Consider the following 19,224-nt stretch of genomic DNA (forward strand, 5'->3'; position numbering starts at 1 on the left):
TACACATACATACGATGGAGTATTACATGGCAATGAGAAAGAATGACATATGGCCATTTGTAGGAAAATGGATGGACCTCGAGCATGTCATGCTAAGCAAAATAAGTCAGGCAGAGAAGGACAGATACCATATATTTGCACTCATAGGTCTAACAGGAGAAACCTAATGGAGGACCATGGGGAAGGGAAGGGGAAAAGAGAGTTGGGGAGAGAGAGGGACACAAAACCTGAGAGACTATTGAATACTGAAAATGAACTGAGGGTTGAAAGGGGAGGAGGAGGGGGAAGGGAGGTGGTGGTAATGCAGGAGGGCACTTGTGGGGAAGAGCACTGGGTGTTATATGGAAACCAATTTGACAATAAACTATTAAAAATAAAAAAAATAAAAATAAAAAGAAGATAGGGTGGCCACAGACCTGGACTTCAAGAGACAACCTGTATTTGAATAGAATTTTAATTGTATGCCCACTCACCAGGAAGTGGAATCTGACTGGCTCATATTGGATCAGGTGACTGCAATATTTATTCAAGTGTTAGTCATAAACGTGGCTTCATAGGGGCCATCGTTATGAGTGACCTCAAAAATGATCCCTCAAACTTCTCTATTAATTAATAAAATAGAACAAATGAATTTGGTTCAGTTTGGAGTTCTAGTTTTTAGTGTATTTTATTCCAAAACCATTTTTGTTTGGGAGGAGAGAATGAGGATTATTTCAAGTTATGAATATGAATTCAAGGCAATATCATTAATGATCAACATAAAAAAAAGCTTTTCTTCCGGATGCCTACACTACCCCCACTCACTGAAGGAGCAGTGTGGTTATCTCCTCCTCACACCCAATAGGGGATTCCAGGCAATCCAGGATGACCCCTTGGTTCTCTGAGAATTTGTATGTTGGAGCTTCAGTCCTTTCCCTTAAATAGTTTCATGAAAAAGAATAGCTTTTATGGGCTGCCTGAGTAGCTCAGTTGGTTAGGGGTCCAACTTCGGCTCAGGTCATGATCTCAGTTGGTGGGTTTGAGCCCGCATTGGGCTCTGGCTGAAAGCTCAGAGCCTGGAGCCTGCTTCAGATTCTGTGTCTCCCTCTCTCTCTCTGCCCCTCTGCTGCTTACGCTCTGTCTCTGTCTCTCTCTCAAATAAAGATTTAAAATTTTTTTTTTAAAGAATAGCTTTCCTAACTCCTTGTGGATATTGTACAGTTTGATTAGAATGGAAGTAGAGCTTTATTTAAAAAAATGTTTTTATTTATTTTTGAGAGACAAAGAGAGAGAGAACACAAGCAGGGGAGGGGCAGAGAGAGGGACAGAGGACCTGAAGCAGGCCTCCACGCTGAGAGCACCAAGCCCAATGCAGGGCTTGAACTCATGAACCATGAGATTATGACCTGAGTTGAAGTTGGATGCTCAACTGACTGAAGGTAAAGCCTTTCTTGAAAACAAGTTTAAAGGAATCTAAATCTTGCACGGAGGCACTGGTTCCCAAAAAGAGTGAGAGGGACACTTGACCGGTGGCCCAAGGCCCCGGTGGCAGACACAGTTGTGCCCAGATGCAGAACGTCACTGCACACATACACGGTGACTGCCCCACAGCCAGGGGAACTGTAGGCCCCAGCCAGACACTGTGAAGGCCATTTCCTTCTGGTCTTGCAACAGTTCAGGGACAGTGGGAGCTTGCCAGCAGCTCTGGTCTCTACCTAACAGGGTGAAGTTCTTAGTGACTCTGCTCCTGAACTTAGTTCAGAAGGGTTCCAGCCAGCATCAGGACAGAAGCATGGATGAAACAGAGGCTCAAGCACACAATGCTTATTTGTCTAGCAGCACATGTTCTTTCATTTTTTGGAAGCTCATATTCTTTATCGAATGTGGGGAGATTAATACCTTCCTCACAAAATTAAGTATTGAGTGAGAAAAAATGCATAGTGTATATTGCATTGTAATGTATACAGCAAGCATTTAGTAAGTGATAAAAATGCAGCTCTCTGTTTTTGCTCCACCTTATCTCACAAATAAAATGCATGATTTTTCAATGCTTCTGTGGTTGGAACCTTAGCTTTTTGCTTATTAGGACACATAGTCTACACCAACAACAACACCATCCTTCTTTGCTTATTTTTTCTTATTCGTAAACTTGATGTGCTGCTATCAAGAGGCTGAGCTGACGAGAGAGGGACTAGGTTCTAATTTCAGATCTATCATGAAACAAGCTCTGAAAAAGGGTGGAACATGCCCTTCCCAGATATCTGGCCTACATCACAGTGTTGTTATAACCAGTGGAAATAATAGCTGGGGAAGTACTTTGAAAAAAAAAGTGTAAATCTTATAAACTCCATTTGTCCTTACAAGATCCACAGTGGAAACATTGCCACTGAAATATTCACTCAGACTGACTCTCTTTAAATACAGATCACTCAGAGACAAGTTCAAAAGAAAAATCACTGATTTCTGCTGGAAATCTAGTAGTCTTCTGTTGGGACAGGTCATACATTTACTTACTCTTATTGAGATTAATTTAATTCTCCCACAGATGAGAATGAATGCAATTTCTATATGTAATACTGTAAACACAGAGTTTGTGAACTAGTCATTGCTTGTTCATTTTGACTCTTTTTTCACATTCCTGCTGGAACTATGAAGGGAGGCGGGCTGCTTTCTCTTCATGAGGCATTCATTGTCCCCATCATTATTCTTATAAATAATAACAAAAAAATATGAAAGCTTCCCAAATCTGGGGTGAAATGTGGTCACCTTTTTTATTTTTCAACCAAATTCTGTCTGAGTTCCCTATGTCAGAATTGCAGGAAATTTGACTTTTTGTTTCTTTTGAGGTCTCCATCACTTGAAACTTCCAACCACCACAAATTAGATTCTAGAAGCAGAAAGAATATGAAGGTTATTCTGACTTTTACGTGCAAGAGGGGACATTCTGATCATCACTTATCTCTGTCTCATGGGGTTGCTGTTGACAGCTGGTCCTGAGTAGTCTGGAAGTGATACTGGAAGCTGATGAACCAGGTCTTGGCTCCTTTGAGAGAGCTGAACCTATTTCCTCAGTGCCCAATTTTTCAAGAGTGCCCCTTGCTTCACTTAGGCTCCTACAGTCATGGTTCTTGGTTTTTAGCAGTTTTTTTCTGTCCAAAGTTATCTTTCAAGCCCCCAGGTACTGGGCTATTTTTCTCATTTGGATTCCAGTCTCCTTTCCCTCCCAGGAGTCAGACAGATTATTGTTTTCAATAGTCCTAACACAGAAAGATGCTGTTACATTGCTTTTTCATACCTGAGAAACAGGCAGCATCCTCTTCTAAGGGTGGCTATGCTGATGCCCCCAAGAGAATCAGCCTCTGTGAAAATGAATAGCCCAAAGAAGTGTCCTTTCCCTAACAATATCACTACCTTCTCACTCTTCTGTGATGACATTGACTGAGAGTCCTCTACCCCGCTACATCTGGCGAAGGGAAGTACCACTAAAGCCACAAAGTGATGTGCCCTTCTGAAGACCACCTAGGTAGTTTACGGTTCTGCTTTTGAGGTAGCAGAGAAGGGCAGAAACAGAAATGTAGTGTCATTGGGCAGTTAAGCTTATAACAATATAAACAAATCTATTGAGTATGTGTTCTTTGCCAGTACCGTGCTAAACCCTTTATGGTATTCTCTTTGTTGGGCTAGTGAGGACAGAGCCAGAACCCAATTTCAGATCTGGTTGACCCCTAGATTCAGCTGCTGCACACTGCCCTGTGGCTCACAGCCCTGTGAGCAGAGGGAGACTGGATTTCAGCCCCCTGAGGCCCCTTTGTGAATGCCCGTGTGTGGTGTTCAGACTGCTCCACCACAGCATCCCAGCCCAACCCCATGCTTTAACTTACCAAAGAACACAGTTTTTAAGTACAAGAGCTCAGGGACTGGGCTACCTGGCTCTGAACACGGGCTGCTCCATAACTAATACTGTGGCCTTTGGCAAATTCCTTTATTTCATTTGATCTTGGCTTCTCCATCAGTTAAATGGGAAAATACCTTCCTTATGGGATTATTGTGAGACTAAATGATTTCTACTCATTTAAAGTACTCAGTCTTAGGACATAGTAGATAATGAACAGATAATTCCTGAAAAGTTAGTATTTTAACCCCCCCACCATCACTGAAGGACTAGAAAAAAAGGGATGTTACACAGAGGAAAATTTCACAGAACAAGCCTTTTAGGTTTGGCATTGTTGGTGGTCTTAAAGGGAAGGTTAAGGAGTGAAGGATTCATGAGGATACACATGGTTCCCAGGGGAGGTGAGTCCATGAATAATCGAATAACAGATAAATGTTATCCAAGGTACCTTGTTTCCTCGAGGTGCATGTTCTTTAGAAACTTGAAGCATGATAGCAGGTCATGAGCAAAGAAGGAAAGGAGCCCCCTGTCTAGAAGTCTCACCTGTAGCACCTTCTCCTACCACTGAACTAAGTGCTCTCTTGGGCCAGCAAGTCACTACTTTCACTAAAAATTCTTAAACTTTGATTCTTTGAAGGAGCAGTCAGTGACAATGACACCTCCCAAGACAATGAGAGCACACAAATATCTGAATAGTATAGAGATCCATGTTGAAAATACAGTTCATAATTTGTTGTGAACCAATGGTTCCAGAAGCATGCTGTAATCCAATCTCATTCCCATGGCTCAGAAATTAGCAGAAGAGTCTAGTGTGTAATGTCTTTGTTTTAGCCAAATGTACTTGTCCTCTGAGATTACCCATCCGGGAGAGGGCTGTCATATCCATGGAACCTCTTGGTTCATTTGACTCTTTTAAAAAATTAAGCATCAACTAGTAATCATGGCTAAGGATTAGAAAATAGAGAAGAAAGGGGGATGCCACTGGTAGGAACTGAGGAATCATGCTTCAGTGTGCTCAGAGTCTCTTTTCTTAAGGAAAGCACCCTAGTAAATTTCACTGGGACCTCATTCTTCCTGACTTTGAATATCCAGAAACTTTTATTGTCACCACCAATAATATATGTCTTTAGGGTCTTGCATACATCAAAGAAAAGAGTGAGATTTCAAAACAGATTATTCAAAAATAAATGATTTGGGGGGATTAAGGGAGTTGGGTTATTATTAGCGTCTTGGATGATAGAAAGGCAGTAGGTGAATCAAGACCCTGGCAAAGTGATGGTTGTCCTTAGTTGGCTACTCCACAGGAAAAGATGAGAGAAAGATAATCTCAAATCCTGATCTCATTGCACAAAGGTGTCTGTACAGGAAAGTCAAAAGCAAGGTAACCCTTATATTTCCAGTGTTCTGGAAAAAGAGAAGCATACCGTGTCTCTAAATGATCATGTACTTTTCATTTCATATGGGCTTTATATGTCATTTGTAAACTTACATTGCCAGGTGACATGAGACATTGCCAACAGGTCCCTGTACATTTGGTTTGGAGCAATGAAAATGGTGTTGAACTAGGAGATAGAAGACCTGGGTCCTTGTCTGCCCCTGTTTATTAGCTCTGTGACCTGGCATAAGTTGCTTAATAGCTCTGATCTCTTAGTATTATATTATGAATGAGGAAACTCGTACCTGACCTCCTGGCCTTACAAAATGGTTGTGAGAATAACATTAAGTAACGTGAATTAAAGTACTTTGAATAAAAATGATGCAAGTGGTTAACATATTAAAGGAATTATTATTGCAGATAAAATTGACCATGGGCTTTTCTTGTAACTCCCTTAGGGGCATGCTGCCAAATTTCACAAAACCAATCTATTCTCAAACACCATTTTCTAATCACATGTTGACCTACTGATTCTGAAATCTGCTTGTTTGACCTCTCTTGTCTGCTAAAATTGTTTTCCTGCAGGTCACCTGTGGCTTCCTAATCACTGTATTTCATGTTTATTTTTCATCAATTTTCATCCTCAACCACTTGGAACCTATGTGTTGCTTATCATCTACTTCTTGAAATTTCCTTTTGCTTGGGTAACACTGTGCTCTTCAGGCCTTTTTTCTGACTTCTCTAGCTGCTTCTCCACTGATTTCTCTTCTTTTTTATACTTGTTAGAAATAGGCATCCACCAAAGTTCTGTCCTTTTTCCTCTTCTTTTCCTCCTTGGTGATTCTGGTCACCACAAGATTTCTTCAGGTTTTCCCATGAAAACCTCAAAACCATTATGTTCATTTGACCTTAGTCTCATCATTCCTTCTATCATTTTCCCCCATCAGCTTCTTCCTGACTTGCAAACTTGACAATGACTCATTATTTCATGAGTCACACATATGAAGAACTTAATTTATTTTGGGTTTATGCCCTTCCCCAACTAGTGGTCAATCCTGCTAACTGTCCTCCAAAATGTTCTTACTGCCACCCTCAAATCTAGGCTCTCATTGCCTGTCACCATGATTCCTTTAAGAACATCCAAACTATGGGGTAATCCTCTTAGAAACAGCAGTCCATATCATTTCTAATTACTCTTATTCACAAAGATCCTCTGACTCTCCCATATGTGGGATCATAGTTTAGTGAATAACGTATTGTCCTCTATGTCTGAAGTCCAACCTACCTGTTCACGGATATATTCCTGACCTCCACACACATGTTCTGTATTCCAACCAAACTGAAACATCCAATATTTATCACATGAATGAATAAGTCAGTGAATGAATACATACTCAATCTTCTTCATGTCTTGTTTCTGGTCCTATTTCTTTCTATTTGTTTTTTCAGTCAGCTACATGACTTCCATCCCTCAAAACCCAACTGATTCTTAGAGACTCAGTATAAATACTTCCTCCTCCTTGAAGCTTTCCCTGATCACATCCACCATCACAATCACTCTCCCTCTGAGAATAGAGAGTCCTTTGATAATCATATGATACTTATTATAGTCCCTTGTATTCATAGGTGATATTCCTTTTCCTCTCTGAGATTTAGTGCTCACTGGAAGGTTAAACCATGCCTTCCTCTTTATAACCCACAATGCATAGCATACTGCCTATATGTAGTGGAATTAAAATGAATGATGCTCAAAGATGATGCTCTCATTTCAGTTGATTTGAAACTGGCTTTTAAACTATTGGCTTAAAACACATGAGCACAATCACTCCTCCCCTGGGTCAGATTATTATCTGCCAGTAGTCTGTTGCTGTCCTGGGGTCTACAGTACTTAACTGAGGCTTGCTTTATACCAAGCACCATGGCACATATGTGCCAAAGGTCATATATAACCCTCATAGAAACTTTTAAAGTAGGTTCAATGTTGTCTTCACTGTACATATGTGGAAAGTGGAGCTCAGAGTGGTTAAATAAAATGCAACAATTGCATCACTAGCAAATGGCAGAGTTGGGACTTGAACTACAAACAATGTGGTCTCAGCCTTGATTATATAATCTGGTCTTAAGACCAGAGATTTTGCTTAGTATATCTTAGTTTCCCACCCCTCAACCCACATTGCCTTATCCATGGTTCTTAATTTAGCTTCTTACAAATTAATTTCTATTTTTAACTTGTGCTAACTCTTGTGTGCATGAGTTGAGTCTTGTCCTAATCTCTTTTGGCTTGGATGTAACCCTTGGGAAAGTACTGCTATGTCTTAATGTATTCAACTGTTAACTGAAGGGAATAAAGTCATAGATGTTTCTAATGGCAGCTGTCTGCGAACCCCTGCCATGTTTAAAAACAAACTTAGAAAAGTAGGCTCCTGGGGCCAGAGAACCATGTGTAATTCATTGTAAGATGGAAAATACTTTAGGGAGCTTAAGAGGGAAAAGAAATTCTTTCAGTTGCTTCCTGCAGGAGCTCCAAATGGCCAGCTATATATTTTTCCAGTTACAATGGTAGATCTTTTTCCTTCTGAAATTCACAGAGGATTTTGTGGGAACTACAAAATGATGCAAAAGCCCACTCAAATTTAACTTTCAAGATACTTGCCCTCCAAAAATCTGATGTGTAATGGCCTCTATCAATGACATGTTTTTTCTTTTTCCTAGACAAAGCAGTCAAGTCAATCAAGCAATTTATTGAGTTGCTACTACGTGCCCATCTCAGTTTATGGTTGTGTCATATTCTGGGTTCCCTAGAATCAGGATCTCAAATGCATGGCAAGTGCTTGTAAATATGTGTTAACTTGAAATCAGTATGGCCCTGAAATGAGTATTTTCTCTGAAATGGCCTACATTTTTTTCACATAAAAAATAAAAGTTGACCAGGTGATTCTAAAGCCCCTTTCAAGTTTAAACAGCACAAGAAACAAATGCTTTAAAAAATTATGGTATACTCTGGTGCCTTACTCAAGTGGCCATGCAGAATGCATAATTCTATGAATTGTATACATATCATCCAGGACGTTAGTTAGCCATGAGGAGGATTCCGATGTAGTAAGGCTATATACAAGTTCTACTCAAGAACATTGTATTAAATAATCAGTAAGAATATATAATGGTAAAAATGTATCATTTAGTATAGAAAGAAAAAGGGCTAAAAAACTCAGGAATATATTCATATGAAGTATGCAGAAGCTAAATGGAGAAAACTACAAAGTTTTATTATATGGGATATAAATAGGGTTAACAAATGCTTATATCTAATATGTCCTTAGATAAGAAGTCTCAATTTATTTAAATAAATGTATAAATTGCGCCCCATTTGGACTGCTTTTGGGGAATATGATTAAAGTTAAAGATGACTTGTAAGGATGATATGTATAAGAATATACCAGTATTTTTAGAAAGAAGAATAATGACAGTGTCCCCCCCCTGCCTCAGCAGACGTCATACTGTATTATACAGCGACAAAAATCAGACGTTTGGTATTGGTATCAGAAACGACAGATAGATCAACAGAATAGGCAAGATACCCTAAAAAAACCTCTATCCTTGTAATAATTTAGTAGATAATTCCAGGTCAGCAGGTCTATTAGTCAAGTAGATTAGATTAGTACTCTGATAGTTTCTATCATGCCCACTCTGTAGTCCAGGGCAGTTCACAGATGAGGAGGGGAAAGAAGTTTTCTATACATGGTCTTCACTATCTTGTACATGAAATATTTAAAATATATGTTCTTCATGATACAAAACAACATTGCTAATGTAGACCTGATACTAATGTAGACCTGATCTTAAATACTTGGCCTAGAAGTAACAAACTTACTGAGCTTATGACTGCCTAATTGCAAGAGGGCTGAGAAATGTAAGTCTTGGATGTTTTATGAGGAATAAATATCTCTGACATGAAGGGGAATATACGGATTATTTTTTTAAATGACATATGAGCAAGTGATTAACATTTTCAGATACACTAAAGCCAAGATAATATGTTGCCAACCAAATATATGAAATGCGAATAGAAGTTTTTCAGGCTGAAAGGACACGACGGCATAAAACCTAGATAATTAGGAAGGAATAAAGAATATAAAAAGTGGTAAATAAGTGGATGAAAAATACATTTTTGTCTCCTAATTTCTTTGAAAGACAACTGATGGTTTTAAAGTGTTAAACTGCATTGTGGGGTCGATTACAAATGTAAATGTAAGGTATATGATAATAAACAGAGGGAGATATACTTTGCTAAATGGTTACATTTTATGTGAAATGACGCAATATTAACTACAAATACATTATGATAGATTAAAGATGCATTTTTGATCCTAAAGAAACCACAAAAGAGAAGCATAACTAAAAGATAGGAGAAAAAATTTAAAATAGGATATAAGAAGTCATAAAATTAGTAACAGAGGGTGATCCATAACAAAGACATGTGATAAATAGTAAACAAAGACCAAAGTGGTAGACTTAAACCCAACCATATCAATGACTGCATTAAATATAAGTGCCATGTAAGAGGAGATAAGAGGTGATCAAACTGGGTAAAAAAAGCAAGACCCAACTCTATGGTATTGACAAGAGACACATATTAAACACAAAAATTCTGAGAGTTTAAACATAAGATGATGGCAAAAGATATACTATGCAACAATAAACAGAAGAAAATTGATGTGATTGTGTTAATATTAGACAAAGTAGGCTTGATAATAAGGAATATAAGAGATCAAGGGAGTTGTACAATTAATAAACTGGTCAATTCATTAGGAAGACTTAAAAATCCTAAATGTGTATATGTCAAATAATACAGATTAAAAATACATGAAGCAAAAGCAACCACATCTGAAGGGAGAAAGACCTATACAAATTATAGGTGGAGAATTAAAACTATGTCTCTCAGTAAGTTATATAATGAAAAAGAAATCAACAAGGATATAGATAATTTGTACAACATTCCACAACTGCAGATGAAACATTCTTGTTAACTGCATACATATGGAATGTCTACTGAGATAGACCATATGCTAGAGCATGAAGCAAATCACATAAATTTAAAAATTGAATTAATAAGAGTATGTTCTCTGATGACAACACAATTAGATCAGAAACAGTATTAACAACATGTCCAAAAATCCCCTAATATTTGGATTCTAAACAACACATTTTGAAATAACTCAAGGGTCAGGAAAAAAACCACAAGGGGAATGAAAATATGAAGAGATTATATATCAACAACTTTAGATGAAATCTACAAATATCTTAAAACATAAATATTAGTAACACATACACACAAAGATATAGAAATATGTATATTTCTGTATCTGTTTTAAAAATGGAATTTATTTTTAAAACTTTCCAAAAGAATGCCCCAGGCCCAGGTGGCTTCAGTGTTAAATTTTATCAAATATTTAAAGAGTAATAATAATATAATTATGCAAAGTCTTTTTAGAAAAGAGGGGAAAAGAACACTTCCCTATTTTTTGTGGCTGTATAACCCCAATAGTTACCTGACAAAGACACTACAAAAAATAAGAGAACTATAACAGAATAACAAGCTTCATAAACAAAGATGTGAAAATCCTTGACAAAATATTGGCAAATCGAATACAAAAATATATGAAAAGAGTAACAGAATAATGAGCCTCATAAACATAGATGTGAAAGTCCTTGACAAAATATTGGCAAATCAAATAGAAAAATATATGAAAAGAATAATATAGCATGACTAAGTAGGCTTTTTCCCAAGAATGCCTGAGCTACCACTCAAAAATCCATCAATGTAATTCATAACATTAACAGAATAATAGAGCACAGCCATATGATGAAATAAATAGATGCAGAAAAAGCATTTGTCAAAGTTCAATATTAATTCATGAAAAAGCCTCTCAAAATAGAAACAGAAAGGAATGTTCTCAATCTAATACAAGGATCTACAATGAAACAAAACAAAACAAAACAAAACAGGCAACGATACACTTAGTGGTGAAAAGTTGAATGCTTCTTCCCCAAATAAGGAACTAGACAAGGATATCTGGTCTCACCATTTCGATTCAATTTGGTACCGAAGGTCCCAGTCAGTAAACTAAAGTAAGTTTCTTTTTAAAAAAATTTTTTTAATTTATTCTTTATTTTTTAAACATTTTTTAATGTTTTTTATTTATTTTTGAGAGACAGAGAAAGAAAGCCTGAGCAGGGGAGGTTCAGAGAGAGAGGGAGACACAGAATCAGAAGCAGGCTCCAGGCTCTGAGCTGTCAGCACAGAGCCTGATGCGGGGCCCGAACCCACAAACTGAGATCATGACCGGAGCTGAAGCCGGAGGCTTACCCGACTGAGCCACCCAGGCACTCCCTAAAGTAAGTTTCAAAAAGTAAAATCACAACGATTGGAAGGGAAGAAGTAACACTATCTCTACAAAGGAACCTAAAAAAATAAAGGAAAAAAGAAACCTTGCTAGAACTAGTAAGATAAGGTAGTAAGTTTAGAGGCAAGCATACAAAATCAAATGAATTTCTATATATTAACATAAAAATGAAAAATAAAATTAAGAAAAAATCAATTTATAATCAAGCAAAACATTTATAAATTCAACAAAAGATATGTCAGATCTATCTACTTATACCTTCAAAATATTGCTGAGGAAAACAAAAGATCTAAATAAATGAAGTGATAAATCATTTCTTGAATCAGAGATTACATATTTTTAAGATGTCTATTTTCTTTACCTATAGATTCAATACAATCCAAATAAAAATATCAACAGACTTTTCAGTAGAAATTGACAAGTTGATTTTTAAATGTATATAGAAATCCACAGGCTACAGAATAGCTAGAGCAACCAGTACTTGATTTCAAGACTCACCATGAAGGCTACTGTAATCAAAATGATATGGTATGGACATAAGAAGAGAAATACATCAAAGGAGCACAACAGAGAATCCAGAAATAGACATTCACATCCATGGCCATTGATTTTCAAAAAGGTACCAAGACAATTGAATGAAGAAAGGAAAAGCATTTTAATAAATGGAGCTGGAATAACTGGATAAGCCTATGGAACAAAAATTAACATCAATCCCTACCTCACACCACACTAAAAATTAATTTGAGATGGATTACAGACCTATATGAGAAAGCTATAACTCTAAAGTACAGGAGAGGTAAGTGGTATTCAGGGTTCATAACGAGGGCATGAGGATTTTAGATACTGAAAGGACCCTACCATCAATTTTCTCTACTTTGTTAGATGAGAAAACTAACTGAAAGAGATACACAGTTTGTCCAACATCACCCTGATAGTGTATCTTGGTAAGAATATCTTGTATTCTCATTTCATTTCCTCCTACATTTTAGGATTCTCTAGAAAGCTAATCTTAACAGTATCAGAGTATCCTGACAGTAACCCAAGTCCAATTGTGATAGTTTATTGTCTGCATTCAAATCTAAGGCTGCCATACATCAATCAAAATATAGAGCCAGGCTGTAAATTAACGCGGGGGCGGGGGGGGGGGCGGGAAGCTAAGAAAAGAGTTCTGGTGCCTCATATCTTATCCATGAGACATTATCTATCAATTAAAGGACCATTCAGCAAATAAATACTGAACATCCTTTTCATTCCAGGGAATCACGGAGATAGAACAAGTGGTAAAACATTATTCTAATTCAGAATCTATAGCTATTTCTTTAAAAAGTTATCCATTGATGGCCTTATGCAAAACACTTCATATACATGATTTGATTTAATCTCCACGAGATTCTGGTTGGTAGGGATTTTTTCCCTCTATTTTACAGGGGAGAAAATTGGTACACAGAATAGCTAAATTTCTTTGTTCATGGTTACAAGATTATTAAGCAGTGGGGCCAGGATTCAAAATTAGGCTCGCTTGATTTCAGGACTCAAACTGTTAACTTCTCTACAATATTGTCTCATGCTACTACTACTTACTAATGGCTACTAGTTATTTAATTCCACTTATGCCAGGCACATTAAACTATGCTTTCTAGAAACAGTTAAATATGTTTATGGATATATGTCAGTAATTATCTACCATATGTATATTATACACATACTACCCAACACCTCTGTTCCTTGTGGAATAGCCTTACTACTCCCTAAACAAAAATGAAACTGAGGTTCAAAGAGGTTAAGAAATTTTCCCATAGTTAAAAGCTAGTAATTATACACACAGAATTCTATGCTTAGAATCAAATTCAATACCTTTGCAATGACTGTGGCTTCCCAATATTTTATTCTACCAATTCTGATGGCACGGAACATAGGGCTTGACAAAACTTGAACAACAGGAAGACCACACTCTCCTGGATTTTACAGGCAAACATTCTAATACCACCACCTGGCTTTCAAAATTCAACTTGCTCTGGGAAATAAGCACAGCCGTTTTCATAACCTGTATGATATCAGGCACATAGGCATGATTAGAAATATTTGTCTAATGTGATAATACATTTACGTACATATGGTAGCTAAGGAGCTGAGATTACCAAATTGCTCACTCTATTTAGTTTTATCTAGCCATTTAGCAGAACCAAAGTAAGTGAATGCAGCATGCTTAGGCTATCAAACCAATCTGTTAATTCCAAAGCACCCAAATGTGTATTATTTCTCTCCCTTTCCTTTTTTTAAAACTGGTCAGTGGCTTCAATAATGCCACCTGATAAAGAAGTCAAGCCCTTTTAAAATTAATGTGCACATGCCCTCAGAAATCCAGTTCTCATTTTAATTTGAAACAGAAGTTCTTTTCTGTCTCTGTCTCTGTCTCTGTTTTTCTCTGTCTCTGTCTTTTTTCTTTCAGGGACTTTTCCTATTTGAAAGCAGTCAAGTGTGTGTTATCATTATACTGGCAGTTTCTGAATGATTTAGGAAAAGATCAAAGTCCTTTGTTAATTGCCAAGTATAAGATATTTAATCATTTCATTGTGATTTATTGGGTGAAAATAGAATATGACAGCCTCCTCTAAAATTAATATAGTGGTAATAAGTAAATGAAATAGCCAAATAGAATAAGATTTCCAAATGTTATATCAACATAGATTGTGCAGGAGCTTGTTTTCCTTTTCACTTTTGAGATTGTGAAATTCATTCAGTGTCTCTGAGAAGAATCTTTGTTGGATCAATTGCATCACAATAAAAAGAGGATGCTATTTTTCTCTACACCGAATCGAGTTATTTGGTTGAACAACAAGAAGTTGCTTCACTAGTTCTTTCCCTCCTACTGTCAGCAGTCAGGAAACTTGTTGGCTGAGAATGTTTTACACGTCCTCTGCTTTCTTGTATTTTTAGTTTTGATATTTGAATTCCATGTAACCAAAAGCACATTCACCACAGTGTACTGTACCCCAAGTGGATGCCCATTTTTCTTCACCACAGACTTTCTATGAAAGCTTCAACTTAATGTCTTAAAAATGGGTTTTTGATTCACTTAGTGTAAGGATTGATCTGGATCAGGCAAAGCTTGGCTCATCGTACTTCTCCCATTGAGTTGATCTTGGAGCACTAAGGACACAAAGGAATAGGCATGCATAAATAAACTGACCATTTATTTCCTACAGCCTTGCCTCTCAGATTCCTAATGGTGATAATGATAGTATTTATCTCAGAGGGTGGTCTGGGGATTAAATAAGAGAATGTATATAAAGCAGTTAGCTCAATACCTGGAATTTATTAAATATCCACTAAAGGTTAAGCATTATTACTACTAATATTTTGACTAATACCTTTTTGTGTTATGCCATTATTACAATTTACTGCATATTTTGGCATCTATTATTTCAGACATTTCAAGTTGAAGAAAAAAATGGTTCTCTGCTGGGATTATTTAATTGATTCATATTCCAATGTAGAAAAATGAGTTAAATGTTATAAAGCATTAATTAATGGAAATTTTTAAAAACTAGCATTTCAATTTAACTGGAGTTTTCTGTTTTCAATCTACAGGAAAACAAATGAGGAAATATAATCAAAGTAGTTACCTAAAAACTAAATTTTAGAGAAATGTACTGGAGACAAGACAGATTCATTCAGTACTGCTTTATTTCACATCCTTACTCAAAACACTAGTCAATTCAAATCATTTTTTATAATAATAAAAAATCACTTATCCACTCCACCAGACTCTTGGATGCTTACTCTCTGCCCCATGTTGGAGGGGTCTGAATGATAAAAAATACACATAATTATGTCCATTTTTATTCAACTATTATGTTAGGAAGGTGGAGTAATCCATTTTGTAAAATGTTTCAATAATAAAAGCTAATCCAAAAGTATTTTAAAGATACTCTTATTCAATGAGAAATAAAATTTATAAGAATTCTTCTCTACTCTGAAAATTCTAAATGAGGTTTTATTATAACTAGAGTATTGAATAGCTTTTCCATTAAGTGAAAATAATTTTTCTAGAAAAACCTCATTTATATGAAGAAGCAACTATTTTAACACCGCAGAGTCACTGAATGAAGCCATAGTTACCTAAAATAACAACAGAGCACTAAAAACAAACACAAAATAACTGTGATAAAGAAGCAGTAGTTTCCATAAATAAGAAATGGTGAGGTTTGTGCAAACTGTTTGTAATTATTTTTAAAAATAATTTTACTGATATTTATACATTTGAATAATTGTATTGGCTTTTAAAGTTTTCACCCTTAAAAACACTAAATTCCAATGATAAAGATATCACTTTAAATACTATGTAAAAATCTTTGAAAGAATTGAATATTGCACATTAAAAAGGATACCAGGGGTGGGTGGTAAATTTTCACTCTTTGAGCCCAGAGTAATATGCAACTTTAAAAATAACTAAAATATATATACTGGAATACTTGAGGAATTCCTGGAAATACTTTACAAAGATACATAGAATAATACCATAAATCTGAAGCTAACACTTTAAATAATATACGATTAATATATATGTTGTTATACTTGAGGAATGATTTAAGGTACTTAACAAAAACACATAGATCAATAAAAATATTCACTTGTTTTTTTATTTAAAGTATTTTTTAAATTTAATTGTTAATTTTCCTGTCATTTATGAAGAATGTCAACACTATATCATCTTCCTCCTAAATTGTTATTTTCTCCTCCCAAAGACTTTATTGAATTAATTATCCTTTCCTTATTGGTTCTATGTGTTACCTATATTAGTAATGACTTTGAGAAGAAACTTCCCAGCTCATGATGACCACAATTCCCTGGAAACTGCCCCCAAGCCACACAGGTGAATTGCTGTGTCCTTATGTCCTGGACTAATCATATTCCTCTTGGCAATTTGGAAACACTGAGAAGTAGGTGGTCCATGTCTGGAATGAGAACATCTACATGAGAATTGAAGATGCCTATGTGTGTGAAGGAGGCTTGTAAGGATAAAAAGTAGATGTGCACAGACACACAATAGTGAAAGGCCAAATGAGAGTTAGAGATTAAGGATAAAGTAAGAGTCCCTCAGTTCCAGTTAATGTCAAGTCTTAGAATTGGGGTATCAGAAGAGTAGTCTTATGGTGAAATTTCACTTTCTTACTCAAGTTAACTGGATTTAAGTTTTCTTTACATTCATTCAAGGAGCATATGGATTAAGTGTTCTCCCAAAATTCATGTCCATCTGGAACCTGTGAATGTGACCTTTTTTGGTAAATAAGGTCTTTGGTAGATGAAGAGGTCAGACTGGAGTAGGGTGGACCTTAATCCAATGACTATTTTCCTCATAAGAAGAGGGAAATTTGGAAACAGACATGCAGGGAGAATGCCATGTGATCATGGAAGTGGAGACTGTGGTGATGCCAGTGAACACCAAGGATTGCCAAAAGTCATCAGAAGCTAAGAAAGGGCACGGGAGTATCCTTGCCTACAGCCTTGAGAGAGAAAATGGCCCTGCCGACATCTTGATTGCAGGTTTCTGATCTCCAGAACAGTGTGAGACAGTAGATTTTTGTTGTTTTATCCACCCAAGTCATGTGGCAATTTGTTACAGAAGCACTAACTAAAAAAGTACCTCTAGCATACACTAAAGTCTAATTTGTAGTCCTGTTTAATTGGTATGTCTGCTTACTTCTATGAGAGCATCACATTGCTGTAATTGTTTTTGCTTTAGTATTTTAATATGTGGTCATGTAATTTTCTCTCAGGATTCTTCAGTATTTTCTTGACTATTATCACTAGCTTATTATTTTAAAATAGACTCACTTTGACAACCAGAGGGCTTTTTAAAAACTTTAAGTGGTTTGATTAGTTTTTGTTTCGCTTTTCACTCTTAATTTCTAATGTTATTCCACTGTGATTAGAAACAATGACATGTATAATTCCTACTTTGGGGAATTTATTAAGGTTTCTTTATGGTCTGGTACTTGACAAGGTTGGTATATGTTTTTTGGGTATTTGAAAAGAGGGTGTATCTTCTCTTGAAGGATACAAATTTGACTCATTACTGGGAAGCATATGATTTATTCAAATCCTATATTGTACCTTTATTTCTGATTTCCCCAGTCTATCAAAATTAACAGAGATGGGTAAACATGTCTCAGTATGGCTGTAGTTTAAAAATGTTTAATGTTTATTCTTGAGCAAGAGAGACAGAGACGGAGCATGAGTGGGAGAGGGGCAGAGAGAGAAGGAGACACAGAATCTGAAGCAGGCTTCAGGCTCTGAACTGTCAGGACAGAGCCTGATGCAGGGCTCAAACTCATGAACTATGGATCATGACCTAAGCCAAAGTCAGATACTTAACTGACTGAGCTACCCAGAAGCCACAATAGGGCTTGATTTTGCTAAATATTTTTTATTTGGTTTATGGATTTTGGATATTATGTTATTTAGTGAAGAATATTTATAGCATTCATTTTGGATTGTACTTTTTATCACTAGAACATACTTTGCTTTAATGAACATTCCTTGGCTTGAATTCTACTTTCTTTTCTCTTAGTATCATCAGCATCCTTTTTTATTTTTGTTAACTTGTTTACCTTTGTCTATTCTTTTCTATAGATTTTACCATTTTATGTTATTTTTAATTACCATAGAAATGCAGTCTTCTTTTCAAGATTCAAATCACATCATGGCATGTAGAGAAAAATCTGATAATTCCCAGTTCATCAACATCACCCTCCATTGCAATGTTAAACATCTTCAAAATAACTAATATTAACAATCTGGTAGATACCTTTTCAGACAATTTTCTATTTATGTGCTACTATAGATTCATTTACCATGTCATCTAGGCGATTACAAAAATAAAAATTAAATCAATAGAAACATTTAATAAAATATTAAATTTGTAAGTACATATTACAAATAACAAAGAGACATATGAACCCTTCCATATGCTTAGTCATAATATAGTCTGTGGACACGTGCTATCAATTAGGTTTTGAACCAGAGACCCAAGAAACCATGATCTGTCACTGTTGAACGTAGGGTCTTCTTATGCTCCCATTCTCATTCCCATCATTTTCTTAATATTTCCTGATCCAATTTGTCATACATTTTCTATTTTATTGGTTTTTACAAGGACAGATTTTTTGGATTGACTTGTTAGGATTGCTTTTTGTTTTCAAGTTCATCAGTTTCTACTTTTATCTTTTATAGCTGCTTCTATTTATTTATACTATTTTAAAACTATTTAGACAATTCATTTTTATTGTGGTAAAAAAACACATAGAATAAAACTTACAATCTTAATTATTTCTAAGTGTACAATAGTAGTGTTAGATATATGCACATTGTTGTGAAATTTCTAGATATCTAGAAACAATTCTAGACATTTTCCAGATTTCTAGAGCTTTTTATTACAAAAGTGAAACTCTATATCCACTAAATTACAACTCCCCACTTCTCCCTCCCCTAATTCCTGACAATCACATTCTACTTTTGTTTCCATGAGTTGTACTACTTTAGATACTTCATTTAAGTGGAATTTTGCAGTA

This window comes from Suricata suricatta, chromosome 2 (genome assembly GCF_006229205.1).
Source record: "Suricata suricatta isolate VVHF042 chromosome 2, meerkat_22Aug2017_6uvM2_HiC, whole genome shotgun sequence".
Taxonomy (NCBI): Eukaryota; Metazoa; Chordata; class Mammalia; order Carnivora; family Herpestidae; genus Suricata; species Suricata suricatta.